The following is a 15,216-nucleotide window of genomic DNA, read 5'->3' as shown; positions in this document are numbered from 1 at the left end:
TTAAAAAAATGGAAAATAACAAATGTTGACTAAGATGTGGAGAATTTGAACCCTCATACACTGTATACTAGTGGGACTGTGAAGTGGTGTAACCATGTTATCAAACAGTTTGGCAGTTCCTCAAAATGTTAAGCATTGAGTTTACCATATGACCCACCAATCCCACTCCTTGGCACGAACCCCAAAAGAAATGAAAACATGTCCCTAAAAAGCTTGTGCATGAGTATTCATAGCAGCATCCATAGCAACATTATTCACAATAGGTGGAAAGTGGACAAAACCCATCAGCTGATGAATAGAGAGAGAAAATGTGATCTATCTATACAATGGTATATCATTCAGCAATAAAAGAGAATGAAGTAATTATTCTTCATAAGTAAGAGAGAATTAAGTACTAAACATGTACGTGCTATAGTATGAATGAAACTTGAAAACATTGCTAACTGAAAGAAGCCAGTAACAAAAAAAAAACCCATACATAGTGTCTGATTTCACATTTATGTGAAATATCCAGAATAGGCAAATCCACAAAGACAGACAGTTAGTCAGTGGTTACCTAGGACTGGGAGGGTAGGGGGGAAATAAGGAGTGGCTTCTATTGAGTATTGGTTTCCTTTTGGGGTGATAAAGTGTTCTAAAATTTATTGTAGTCATGGTTGTGCAAGTTTGTAAATATACTAAAACCCATGAAACTGCACCCTTTTAATATATCATGTATGAATTATATCTCAATAAAAACTGCTACTAAAAAATTGGAGGGATTCCAAACTTCAACTTCTAGCAGAAGAAATATTTGGGAGGAAGAGTGATGGGAAATCCTTCTAGAACTTGGAAAATCATCTCATGTAGTCAATCACCTTCTCTCCCAGTTGGTAAAATGCACCCCAGAAAGGCATGGTCCTACACTCCCCAGGAGGTCCCAAAATAGGTGTTAGTAGAAAGAATAATTTTTGAGAAGAAACTTTTCAAGAGGGAGTCAGGAAAACAATAGTGCATTACTAGTTGATCTCTTTCTTGCAGTCAGAAAGAAGGTAGTGAGAAGCAAGCAATCGTTTTCAGTGTCCTTGGGTGGTTTGCAAGACATGGATGGGTGCTGAAGTCAGGGAGAAGCCCTGATCTGAGCCAATACAGAGACAGAGCTGTTTGAGAGCATAAAAATTCAGAGAGCAGGTGCGAAATCCCTATGGAAAGTGGGAATATGAGAAAAGTTAGAGAGCTTTGTATCATGAAACTGTTAATAGAGGTGACTTCCCAAGAGTGGGCTTGGAGTATAAGGGAGAGGGCACTTTTTCTTTTTATTGTATTTTTCTTCCATGTAATTAAACTTTTTATAACAAACCTGTATTACTTTATGATTAACAATTTAAGAATGAACTAGTTTGCTTTAGCAAGTTTGAGTATGACTATTTAAATGAGAAAAATCAGGAAGAGAACCATGAAGCAGAAAGGAATGGAAAGAGCAGAGGAAAAGAACAGAGAATGGGGATGAAACTCATCACCACAATGGTATTTAGCAAAGAACATAAATATATTATGACTTCAAGTTTTTTACAAAACTAGTTGCAGAAGAGTTTTCGTGGCATGGGACAACTAATAAAGACTGTGTCCCTTGATCTTGTACCTGCCAATTTAAGTGATTTTCTCAATGTTATATTATTAAAGGCAGACTAGAATTTTCATAAGAGAAAGTTGGAATAGACAGGTTGCAATACTGCATGCCAGGCTAATATCTTACTTTATTCTGTAGACAAGGAAAACTTCTTCAATAATTTTGAGCAAGTGGAATTGCATTTGATAGCAACATGAAGCAGTGGTTCTCAAATCTGGATGTGCATCAGACTCCTAGAGTTAGCTTTAAAAATGATCTAGATTCTTGCGAGCCTACCGCCCTTTTTGTTCAGTAGGTCTGGGCTGTGACTCAGGAATTTATATTTGTAAATCTCATGTGTTAAAGATGCTCTTTCACATTTAGGAATGAATAGAGAACAAGATAGATCAGAGTGCAGGAAATAATGCAAATAGAGAGACAGGAAGCTACTGGAAAAGTTCATGGTGCTGGAATATTAAACTGGAATGGTGGTAGAGGAAAAGAATTAATATGACCCCATCATTACAAAGACAGATTCAGTGTGGTTTGGTGAGTGCTTGACTCTATGTCCCATGAGGCAAATATCAGTTTATTTTGTTGACTATTGGATATTCCAGAACCTCACACAGTAGTAAGCACTCAGTAATATTTGTTGAATGAGAGAAAGTCAAGGATGATTCCAAGGGTTTGAATAGAGTAACTTTAACACTAGTGGTACAGACATTTAGGGAATCTGTTTTCAGGAAAAATAATTATAGATTTTCCATGGTTGAGTCAGAAAGTATGGTGAGATGTACAAGGCCTTAGAGATTATGGGAGAACTTGTGCCTACACCCCTCTAGGGCAATGTAGCTGAGATAGTAGTGGAAAGAAGAAGTCTGGGGAACTTTTTCATGGACTATAAAGCCTGGAAATAACTGTCTGCAAAATTGGACTCTGTGATATACTCAGTTGGGTTGTGAGGTCTTGCTGTTCTCTGACTGCAGGTGAAAGGTTCTTAACTAGGTGGTTTTCCACATCTCCTCCTTTGTAACTTTTAATTAAGTTAACTTGCCCCACACCTTGATTCAGCAGCCATGAAGGAGTTCATCCTCTGGCCTCATTCACCTTTTCACCAAAGACACCCTAATTCCTCCCAATTCCCTTTTTACATCTTTCAAATCCCTCCTCTCCACAACCCCCAGCCTCAACAACCCAAGAGTTTTCGTATATTCATTTGCCCCTTGACTCTTGGGTTTTGCCTCCCCTTCACAAAGAGATAGGGCTTCTGCTGGCTGGACCCTGAGCATTCTTTCAGGAATGTTTTTGTTCTTTCATTCTGCCTCTCTCTGCTCCTGGCCACCCTGGGCATCAAGTTCCAGGCTGGGACCCCACCAGGCCTGCTTCATTCTTCCTAGAAGGAGGGTCAAACCGTCATGTAGCACAGAACTTTGAAAAAGACATTGCACATTTCCCTCCTTCTTACAGGAGGAACAAAGACAAGGACCAGACCTGGGGTCCATTTCCATTTAGGCTGAATCACACATAGGTACACTTAGAGATCTTAGGGATCTTAGGAATTGGGGGGAAAACAAAACAAAATTTTGCAGGGTTTTTTGGGTTTTTTTAATGTCTATTTTTTGAGAGAGAGAGATCTTCCACAGAAAAAGGGTAGGGGCAGAGAGAAGGGAAAGCAGAGACTCCAAAGCAGACTCTAGGCTCCAAGCTGGCAGTGCAGAGCCCGATGCAGGGCTCCAATCCACAAACTGTGAGATCATGACCTGAGCCAAAGTTAGTCACTTTCCTACTGAGCCACCCAGGGGCCCCAGTAAAATTTTGTTTTAAATAAAATAAAGTAAAAAGACCTAACCTGGTAGCCAGGTGTCATGTCACATTGGAATTAACTCTGTGACCTTGAGCAAGTCATTTTGCCTGAAATTAGATCAGTTTAGCTCAATGACAAAAGTCATTCCTTCTAACTCTTAACATTCTTTGATTGGGATGGGGTGTACGGCCCACCAAGATTGGGGAGAAGCATGGAGGTGGCATATCCTAGTTACCCTAGTTAAGGATGGAGAGAGAATGCCAGGAGGCCAAGTAGTCCAGCCAGGCTGGAGTAGCTTGCCTGAAAAAGGTTTCCGTAGCCAGGGCACCTGATCTGAGACCAGATGCCTAGGTCTGGAGCCAAAGGAAAGTGGGAGGATTTGAGAACGTGACAGCCATGAGTAGCAGAATTGATACAAAATGAGAAGTGACATGGGAAAATTCCAGGCCCTCTATTTGTAGGTAGTTCATTTCACTCAATGGGGCCAGGATGGACTAGGCATGCTGACATCATATCCTGGCTGCCTTGGCCGCATCCAAGAATTTATCGAATATATACTATACTCTGATTTCCCTTCCTCATCTCCTGGCCCAGAGAAGTAACATTGTGCTGTTGCCAGTTTTCTCAGGGCAAGACTGATAAATCTGGAGACACTCCCCTACTGTCTCAACGGGATGGGAAAGAGCTACATTTCCAGCCATCAAAGGGAATAGTGGCCAATGCTATTTAAAGAACCTGAAGATGGAGTTATGTGTGTTTGTGGAGCCAAGGAAGAAAGCCCCATCTCGTCAGGGGGTGCAAACTTCTGGGTCTTCAGAGATGTGAGGGTGTCATATGTACAGGATGTCACACTGCATTCTACTCTTTCCTTTCTCTATCTATGAAGGATCGCCACTTAGGAAGGCAAGTCTTTAAGATATGGACCTGTTTGCCAATTTCAAACTGATTTTTTCCCTCTTATCTCTCATCTCCCATCTCTCATTTTTTATTTTTTAAAATCAACTTAAAAAAACAAACACTTTTTGGACATTCAAGGTGTTGTCATTTTTCACTATTATAAGCACTTCCATGATAAACATCTCTATACATACATCTTTGTCTATATGTCCAATTAGTTCCTCACAATAGATTTCTAGAAGTGAAATTGCTGAGTCAAAAGAAATGGATGTTTTGAATGAATTTTCTAAATTTTGCCAAATTGCCTTCCAGAATTGGAACCGTATACATACCATCAACTTATTATGATAGTATCCTTTCTCATATGCAGCAAACATTTTCAAATCTTTGTTAATCTGAGAGACTAAAAAATATATCTCCTGGGCAATTGAGTTGCTCAGTTGGTTAACCATCCAACTCTCCATCTCAGCTGAGGTCATGATCTTAGAGTTGGTAAGTTCAAGCCCCACTTCAGGCTCTGTGCAGACAGCATGGGCCATGCTTTGAATTCTCTCCCCTTCTCTCTCTCATGCTACCCCACTCATGTACTCTCTCTCTCTCAAAATGAATAAACTTGAAAAAATATATATATCCTTCTTAATTTCATTTGCAGTTACCAAAGATGTTTTTGTTACATATGTTTATTGTCCATTTTAATTTCCTCTTTAATGGGTTTCCTTTTCATTTTCTTTGCCTACTTTTCTTCCATAACATTAAGCTTTATGTTGTAAGTAAGCTTTTTTATTTAGTAAGACTATTAACCTTTTTTCCACCATTGCAAGTGTTTTTTTAGTTTGCTGTTGTCATTTGTGGCATTCATTTTGCTTTGTCTTTCTTGATCATATAAGATTTATTATTTTTGTTTACACAAATATGATATTGCCTTTAAAAGAGAAGAATCCTGAAGGAAGCCAAGGTGGGAGGGGAAACTCCTTAATTACAGAGGAACAAAGATAAGAATCACATCAGACTTCTCCTTAGATACCATGCAAACAAGAAGAGAATGGAATGAAATAATTAGTGTGTTGAAATGTAAGAAGCACCAAATTGTATCCTGTAACATTGTCTCCAAAAGTGAAGGAGAAACAAAGGCTTTTTCAGACAAAAAGAAGTGAGGGACTTTGTCACCAGTCAATGGGCCCTTGAAAAAAATATTAGAAGTTCTTCACAGAGAAGGAAAACTATAGAGGCCAGAAACTTGAATCTGCATAAAAAAAGAGAGAGCAAGAGAGAAGGATGTTAGGCAAGAAACTAACAAAGATAGAATAAAATCTTACATTTTTTATATTCTTGATTAATCTGACAGCTGTTTGTTTAAAACAATAACAATATCAATAATGTATTGGGTAACTATAGCTTATGAATGAGAGAAACAAATGACAGTAAATTATAAGAGACAAGAGAGCAGAACTGAGAATACTCTGTTCTAAGGCACCCATCCTGCCAGTGAGCAACACAATGTTATTTTAAAATAAGACTTAGGGGCGCCTAGGTGGCTCAGTTGATTAAGTGTCCAACTTTGGCTCAGGTCATGATGTCACAGTCATGGGTTTGAGCCCGGCATCGGGCTCTGTGTTGACAGCTCAAAGCCTGGAGTCCATTTCAGATTCTGTGTATCCCTCTCTTTTTCTACCTCTCTCCCTCTCTCTCTCTCATTCTCTGTCTCTCAAAAATAAATACATTAAAAAAATTTTTAATAGTAAAATAAACTTGGATTAGTTCTGATTGTTTATAGCAAACTTCAGGGGAAACATTTTTGTTTTTTAATTTTAAAAAGGTATAGTTAATATGTTAAGAAAATGGAATAGTATAATACCCAATTAAAAATAGGACAGAAAAAGAGGGAAACACAAGAAACAAAGAACAATTACAATGAATAGAAAACAATTACAACTATGGTAGCTATTAATCCAATTATATAAATGATTTTAAATGTGAATGAAAATACATCAGTTAAAAGACAGAGACTACAAGGTGCCTGGGTGGCTCCTCTAAGCATTTGACTTTTAATTTCAGCTCTGATCATGGTCTCATGATTCGATTCATGAGACCGAGCCCCCAACAGCCGAGAGCCTGCTTGGGATTCTCTCTCTCACTCTCTCTTTGCCCTTTCTCTCTGTGTGCATGTGCACACACTCTCTCTCTCAAAATAAATACATAAACATTAAAAACTAAAAGAAAACAAAAAGACAGAAACTGAAGGCATGGACAAAAAAGCCTTATGTTGTCCATAAGAAGCCTACATTATGCATAAAGACACATACAGATTAAAAGTAAAAGGGCTGTAGAAAGATACACCGTGGGAATGTGTGGGAATGCTAATCAAAAGACAGCTGGAATAGCCATATTAACTTCAGCTGACTTCAGAACATGGAAAATTATTATGGCAATATCAATAATATCAAGTAAAATTATTAATCATAAAGGGGTCAATTCTCAAAGAAAGCATACTAATCCTAAATGTGTATGTGTCTAACAACACTGATAGAACTGGACGGAAAAATAGATGAATCCACTACTATAGTTGGAGATTTGAAAATCCCTCCGTGAGTAAGTGACATATCCAATAGGCAGAAAATTGGGAAGAATATAGTTTAACTGAGCAGCACCATTAATCAACTGGAGCTAATTGACATTTATGGAATACTTCATCCTATAAGAGCAGAATACACAGTCTTCTTAAGCCTCCATGGGATGTTCACCAAGATAGACTACATTTACTACCATAAAATGCACCTCATAGGTGGATGCCTGGGTGGCTCAGTCAGTTAAGTGCCTGACTCTTGATTTCGGCTCAGGTCACGCTGTCACAGTCATGACATCTGCACTGGGCATGGAGCCTACTTAAGATTCTCTCTCCCTTGTCCCTTGTCCCTTTTCCCTCCCCTACTCACCCTCTGGCTTGCACTTTCTCCAAAAAAAAAAAAAAAAAAGCACATCAACAAATTTAGAGGAATAAAAATCATATGAAGTATGCTCTTAAACCATAATGGAATTAAACTAGAAAATCAATATCAGAAAGAGAGGTGGAAATCCCAAAACATTTGGCAATTAACACATTTCTATATAACACGTTTGCCAATGAATAAGTCTCAAAAATATTTTAACTATTTTAAACTAGGGGCACCTGGGTGGCTCAGTCAATTAAGCGTCTGACTTTGGCTCAGGTCATATTCTTAGGATCAGTGGCCTGCATCGGGCCCTGTGCTGACAGCTCAGAGCCTGAAGCCTGCTTCAGATTCTGTGTCTCCTTCTCTCTCTGTCCACCCCCCACCCCTCTGCTCACTCTCTGTCTCTGTCTCTCAAAATAAAATAAAGATATTTTTTAAAATTTAAATATTTTGAGCTAAATGAAAATACAACTTAAAATTTGTGGGATGCAGTGAAAACAATGCTAAGAGGGAAATTTATAGCATTGAATTCACATATTAAAAAAGGAGAAAGGTCCAGATTAATCATTTAAGCCTCTTAGGACACTAGAGATTCAGGAAGATAATTATGCTACTGCTAAAAAAACTAAGCAGCAATGAGTTTCGACCACCTAATTCTTATGTTTGCTCATGCCGCTATTTTCTCTGGGTCCAGAATTAACTGTTTCATCTGGTTACTGAGCCGTGTTATATAAGGCTAGTCCTAATACTAATAGTTCTTCAATCTCTGTCACCAAGGGGAGCTGCTGCACAGATTATTCAAATTATCAGACAAATTTGTACCTGATATGCATGTTTTCTTAGGTTGAGGAATTTCTGGCCCTAAGGTTAATTTAACCAGTTAGACTTGATTTTGTAGATTGCATGTTTTCATTAATACTGGAGCTGCCTAGAGAAAAATTTCTCCCTACAGAGTTCCTATGAGTAATTCAGAATTATCTGATTCTGAAAGTAACATGAACCTATTGTAGAAAACTTGTACATGGGCAAGATTTTTTTTTTTTTTTTTTGCCAAGTGGGTGATGGCTGTATGCATATTTGGGAAAGTGATTCTTCTGATAAGGAAGGGAGAGAGATCTGGAAGCCTGGGCAGGTCACGCTCTGGAATTGAGGAAGCCAGAAACCAGCCTGTCTGGGTCCTACCGAGGGAAAGACAACAAAGAGGAAACCTGTAATAAACCTTGTTTGGTCTCTAGCTGGAGAGAATTGAGAGATGAAGTATGTATTAGTCAGGGTTACCCAGAAAATCAGAATCAGTAGGACATATGCATAAAGAGATATATAACCAATAGGATATATACAAAGTGATTTATATGTTATCCAACAGGGTTTATATAAAGATATTTACTATGAGGATTTGACTCACATGGTTATAGAGACTGAGAATCAAGCAGAAAACTCAGGAAAGCTGGTGATATAGATCCAGTCCAAGTCAAAGACCTGAGAACCAAAGGAACTGATCTTATAAGTTCTAGTCCAACTTCAAAGGCCTGAGCACCAGAGAGCCAATGGAGTTAAGTTCCAGAGGACAGGAGAACACCAATGTCCAGCCCAAGTAATCAGGCAGGCAAAAGAAATGAATTCTCCCTTCCTCCACCTTTTGCTATCTTCAGACCTTCAACGGATGACATGAAGCCTACCCCCATCAGGGACAGCAATCTGCCTTTCTCAACATCTACAGATTCAGATGCTAATCTCTTCTGGAAACATCCTCACAGACAAACCTAGAAGTAACATTAACTATATGGGTATCGTGTGGCCCAGTCAAGTTGATACAAAAAAATTAAGCATCAGAAGACACACCTGAAGAGAATACTGGAATTACTGTGAACTGCACAGTGTAAAACTCTCATCCATCTTTCCTACAAAATCTTCAGTTAAAATCAACATTTGGTCCTACTGTAATCCTCCTCCGCAACAAAGAGGTATTGAGTCATGTTTTGTAATAGGTTCAAGCATATGACAGAATCTTGGAATGTAGCCCAAGGCCCAAATAGGGAAAAATTTTTAAAGAATTAAATGTAAATGCTCATCATATAAATGACCATTATTGACCTTATGGTATTATTTCTTCCTCCTTTTATGTATGTATATATATGTGTGTATGAGTGTACCGCATTATATAAAAAGCTTTCTATTCTACATCTTTTACTGCACATTAAACCATGACTATTGGAAAATAGTAAATATTCTTCGAAAACATATTTTTAGGGGTTGCATAATATTTCATCAATGTCAATATACTAAAGTTTGTTTAATTACTTCTCTATTATAGATATTTATCCGTTTTCAACTTTTTATTATTATAGGAACTCTAGCATGGATATCTTTTAATGTAAATCTACATGGGCATCTACATTTCTTTCCTTAGGATGAAGTTTAGGAAGTCAACAGAAATGAATATTTTAAAGACTCTTGATCCATTCTGCTATTTTACCAAAACACCGTTTAGAATGGGTTATTTCCACTCTCACTAGTACAATAAAAAGATTATCTTACCTGTGTTTGTACTTTATATAAATGGAATTACAAGGTACATACCATTTTATGTCTGGCTCCTTTCCCACAATATATGTTTGGGAGATTCATTCACATTGCTGCATACAGTTATAGACTGTTTTTTTCTTATTTTTTTTATTTTTTTAATGTTTTATTTATTTTTGATACAGAGACAGAGCATGAGAGGGGGAGGGTCAGAGAGAGAAGGAGACACAGAACCGGAAGCAGGCTCCAGGCTCTGAGCTAGCTGTCAGCACAGAGCCTGACGTGGAGCTTGAACCCACGAACGTGAGATCTGACCTGAGCCGAAGTCAGAGGCTTAACTGACTGAGCCACCCAGGCGCCCCTGTTTTTTTCTTATTAACTGATGGAATTTGTTGTGTGAGTAAACAACAATTTATTTACCCTTTGTGAGGATTTGGGAATTTTGCCATTTGATACTATTATGAATAGTGCTGCCATGACAAGTCCTTTGAAGAATATATGTCCCCATTTCTCTTAGATAGTTACATAGGAGTGGAATTGCTGTGTGTACTTATATATTTAGCTTTAATAGATATTGTCAAATAGTTTTCCAAAGCGGTCATACCAATTTACATGCCATTAGCAATGTATGAGAGTTATAGTTGTTTCACATCCTTGCCAACATTTACTATCATCAGTCTTATTAATTTTAGCCATTCTGGTGGGTGTGTAGCACTATCTCATCAGGGTGGGGTTTTTGTTAACGTTTTTATTTATTTTTGAGAAAGAGAAAGAGACAGCGTGAGCAGGGGAGGGTCAGAGAGAGGAGTCACAGGATCTGAAGCAGGCTCCAGGCTCTGAGCTAGCAGTCAGCACAGAGCCTGACATGGGGCTCGAACCCACGAACTGTTAGATCATGACCTAAGCTGAAGTCAGACGCTTAACTGACTGAGCCACCCACTCTCATCTGGGTTTTAATGTTAATTTTCCTGATGACTGATATTGAGTTCCTTTTCCTATGTTTATTGGCCATTTAGATATATTCTGTTGTGAAGTAACTGTTCAAATCTTTGCTCCTTCCCTTTCTGTTCCATCAGTAGTATCTTTGGATAAATAGAAGTTTTTCACTTTAATATGGTCAATTTATCATTTTTTTCTTTAATGGTTACTGTTTTTTTGTGATTGCTTAAATAATCTTTGCCCATTCCAAGAACATGAAGGTATTTTCTATGTTTTCCTCTGTGAGTTTAATTATTTTCTCTTTCATGTTTAGTTCTGTAATCCATTTGGGGTTGATTTTTATGTATAGTATGAGGTATGGGTCCAGATGCATTTTATTTCATATAGCAACATTAAAGAACATCTGTCTTACAATAGTCACAGATATTTTTTGTGACTTTGTGACAAATTAAGTGACCATATATATGTGATTCTGTTTCTCCATTCTGTTCCATTCGTTGACTGGTTTTGTATTATTGATCCAATATCACAATGTTAGTTAAATAATATCTAATATCATAAATCCTTCAGTTTGTTTTTCAAGATTGCTTTATTTGCCCACTTTTACAACAGGATATTAGGGATTTTTTTTCTTATTGCTCTGTAAGAACCCCTTACCAGTAAAGCGTATTAATCCTTGCCTGTGATATGGGTTATAAATATCTTCCCGTTTGTCATTTTACTTTCGATTTATATGACAAGTTTCTCTTGTCATAGAGAAGTATTAAACTCTTACAAAGTGAAGTCTATTGACATGTGTGATTTTTTCCCCTCCGGTATGTTTATGATTACAAAGTTTTCCCTGATCCCAGTGAAGTTTAAATGTAATGTTTATATTCACAATGTGGAGTGTATGTGACTACATGAAAATAAACATCTTTTTTATACAATAATCAATAATCTTCCTTTCTTTCTAGAGTAGGAAGTTGAGGTTCAGGGAGGGGGGACTTTCACTCCTGCTTAACATTAGGAAATTGAGAATTCTAAGAAAGCTTTTGCTTATTTCCTGAATCCCAACATCAAGGGCCAATTACCCCTAATAGAAAAACCCCGTCCTCCTGATCCCATCTGATTGCAATGGACCCAGTCAACAGAATGGATTGCTGTGTTAGTGTGAGAAGGAGTTGCTGGGCCTGTTAGAGTTTATTTGTTTGTTTGTTTGTTTGTTTTTAACATTTATTTAGTTTGGGGAGGAGCGGGATGGGGGAGGAGAAAAGAGAAGAGAGGGAGTCACAGAATGCAAAGCAGGCTCCATGCTCTGAGCTGTCAGCACAGAGCCCTAGGCTGAGCAAGCCGTGAGATCATGACAGAGCCAAAGTCAGACGCTTACAGCTGAGCCACCCAGGACCCCCTGGGCCTGTTGGTTTTAAAGACTGGAGCTGAGGCTAACAACTACCCAGGGTCTCCCGGCTCCTCGAGAAATCAGGTAATGAAGAGCCTGCTAAGACTGGACAATATCCTTGTCTTCGGAAGGACTGTCCTGTGGCTCATAGGAGGCAGCCTGGGAGGTACTGACCAAATCAGAGAAGTTTATAAATGCGCTTTACCAACACAGCAGCGGAGCTCAGCTCACAGAAGTCCTCGTGTTTGTCCCTTCTGGAAGCCCTGAGCAAAAGAAGGTAATACAGTTATTTGACTTCTTTTTGACAAAACCAAATCCCTGCAGCAATTACTAAGAGGCAGAATAGAAGTCCAAATGATGAGACCAAAATACAATTTACGTTGTAGCTTTATTTTTATCCTATGCTCATTTTTTTCTTTTCAAGGAAAAAAAAGGAAGCCATAAAAAGCCCTCCCGGCACTACGTGTATGTGCTTAGTCCACGGCCAAAGAGAGTTTTATGGGAAAGTTTGCTGTGTGCCAGTGAAGCATTTTATTTTTCGTCATTTTAAAAACAAAAACAAAAACATTAACTAAAGTGAAACCTTTCATCCCCCCCACAAAAAATAAAGAAAAAACCCCACAGAGCCATCGAGCTGCTCCCCTGAGTATGAAAGTTTTCATAATGTAGTCTTTCTCAAAATGTAATGCATAGGACTGATTGTAGTTTCAAAACGCTGAAAACTTTGGCTTTTCAGCCGCTTAGTGTCCTGTTCAGATATCCCTGGAGGAAAGCCAAAAGGGATTGAAATCTTCTGAAAGACTAAGAGATGATTATCTCCTTTGTGCTAGTGTTTGACTCTAAATCTCTAGCTTTCAGAAAAGCTAGAATCAACCAGTTTAGATGGCGACAGCCTTTTTCCCCTCTTAAAATTATTTTAAATTATGTTCATATATTCGCATAAGATTTCATATTTGAGATTAGCTGCAATAAGCGGTCGCCTTTGTAGCCTGTCATTTTTGTGGTGAAGAAAAAGCTCCACTGCCCTTAGATGTGAGTGAGGTTTTCCCTGGATGAAATGCAAATACTCTTCCAAGTTAATACTGATCATTGCTACCTCAGCATGAATGACCTGACCTGGCCCCTTCTCCAGGGCTGGTTCTGAAAGGAAAGAGGTAGACGCTCGGCTGGGAGGCAGCCTCAGCTGAGGGGGCTGAGCAGGGAGCCAGAAGGAGGAAGGGGAGGCACAGCACCCGTGACACAGCCCGCAAGGCGGCGCAGTGCAGGCCACGGTTGCCCCTTCAAAAATACATCTTTGTTCTACGCCTCCTTTCTCCTTCCAACAGATAACTGAATTTTCCTCAGTTAGGATAAAGTTGGGTAAGGACCCTGTTTTGAGAAGGGACAGACTATGGAAGTGGGAGACAAGGAGGCCTCTCCTGGCAGGGGACACACTCAGGGTCCTTCAAGACTGAGGAGTCACCTTGCACTGCCTCAGCAGAGAAAGCCGAAGGTCCCCGAAGACTGTCCAGACCTTCCCCTGGCCCAGCTGTTCAGCAATTCCTGGGCTTCATGAGGCAGCTCAGGTGTTTGGCCCTAGTTTCTGCTCTGATCCAGGCAAAGGCACAGCCCATTCACTTCCCCCACTGCAGGAGAAGTCTTAGTAAACCTCTGTCTCTCACCTTTACTGGTTGATCCTCTATGAACAATTGACTAGAAGTCAGATCTTTCCTGTAAAACAAAGATTACAAGATACTCATAAAGCAGGGTAAAGGTGTTTGGCTAATCATATCCTAAATAAGAAGAAAATACATTTATTTGATATTCTCCCAAAGAAGAGGATATTTAATATTAATATTAAATTTATTAATAAATAAATATTAACTAAGAAACATCTTAAGCTCCTCTTTTCAAAACACTGAGGTCATTTTTTAAAGTTTATTTATCGAGAGAGAGAGAGAGAGAAAGAGTGCACATTCACATGATCAGGGAAGGAACAGGGAGAGAGGGAGAGAGAATCCCAAGCAGGCTCTGCGCTGTCAGCACAGAGCCCAATCTCATGAACTGTGAGATCACGGCCTGAGACAAGATCAAGAGTTGGACAGTCAAAGAACTGAGCCAGCCAGCCACTCCAAGGTCATGATTTTTTAGTCTGCTGCATGTTTCTGAAGTAGAATGAGACCATTACGAAGTTACTATCAGCATTCCCAAGGACACCAATTCCCATCAGAGTCCAGTCACACTAAAGGACAATGGAAAGGAGTACATGAACCTCTGGTGTTCTGGGGGTTTTGACCTCTATAATTTTGTGACCACTGTTTGATTTCCTTTGGGCTTAGATTTATTTGAAAGCTTAGAACTGTGTCCACTTGTTAAAGAAATACGAATAAAACAAATTAACTTTTAAAAAATACTATAATTCCTAAAGCACTTACTGGTTCTAAAGAGGCAAAATCAAAACTAAGGCCCAAATAATTTTTGTAAGGACCCAGATGCTGTAAAGAGTAAATCTGACCCTAAGCCCCACCCAACTTAACAAAGAAAACGTCTTCTCCTGCCTTCTCTGGAAACACACTCTGCCCCCTGCTTTAATCCAGTATTGCAAAGTGAAGGCTAATGCCAGGGTATGAGACTAGGGAGCAAGGATAAACCAGAAAATGGACACACTTATGGATTTCATTGACTACCTGAACATCATGGACCCAAATGTAGCTTTTTGTTTCTGGAAACTTGACCTCAGAATTCATTGTGGACATCTCCATGTTATAAAGATGGAAGGGGGCCTAGGTTTGACCAATGGGCCATAGTTTGCTAACCCTTGATTTAGATTATCATAATGATGACAAATATAATAATAATAAGCATTTATCTCATATCATTATCACAATGACTCCCATGAGGTAAATACCCTTATCTGAGGGTGATATTGAAAAAAATTAATGACTAATATGACTAATAAATTAAAACAAAGAATAGGTGCCTAGTGGTTGAAAACTGAACTGCTGTGATCATCCCCACATTACAAGTTTGAGTGGGCCTTAGGATAGAGCAGTAAATTGTCTTAGGATATACAAAAAGTACCCACAGTCAGGCTGGGATTTTCTGACTCTAGAGCCGACACTCTTAACAGCTTGATAGGTATATGCTTCTATAAGCCAGAGGGACTTTGTTTTGG

At 38.8% G+C, this 15,216-nt stretch overlaps 1 long non-coding RNA gene across 1 annotated transcript in view; it reads right to left on the bottom strand.

Moving 5' to 3' along the window:
* The window catches only part of LOC115289800, a 48,185-nt gene that overhangs the window by 11,610 nt on the left and 21,359 nt on the right, over positions 1-15,216 (bottom strand). The window contains exons 2-3 of the long non-coding RNA XR_003907812.1: positions 13,724-13,772; positions 12,268-12,325 (exon numbers count right to left, since the gene is read on the bottom strand). This is a non-coding gene — a long non-coding RNA (uncharacterized LOC115289800). The remainder of the gene's footprint in view (positions 1-12,267; positions 12,326-13,723; positions 13,773-15,216) is intronic.

The sequence above is a fragment of the Suricata suricatta genome, chromosome 4, assembly GCF_006229205.1.
Source record: "Suricata suricatta isolate VVHF042 chromosome 4, meerkat_22Aug2017_6uvM2_HiC, whole genome shotgun sequence".
Taxonomy (NCBI): Eukaryota; Metazoa; Chordata; class Mammalia; order Carnivora; family Herpestidae; genus Suricata; species Suricata suricatta.
Note: the sequence above shows the minus strand (reverse complement) of the source record. Positions and strands in the feature narration are given on the sequence as shown.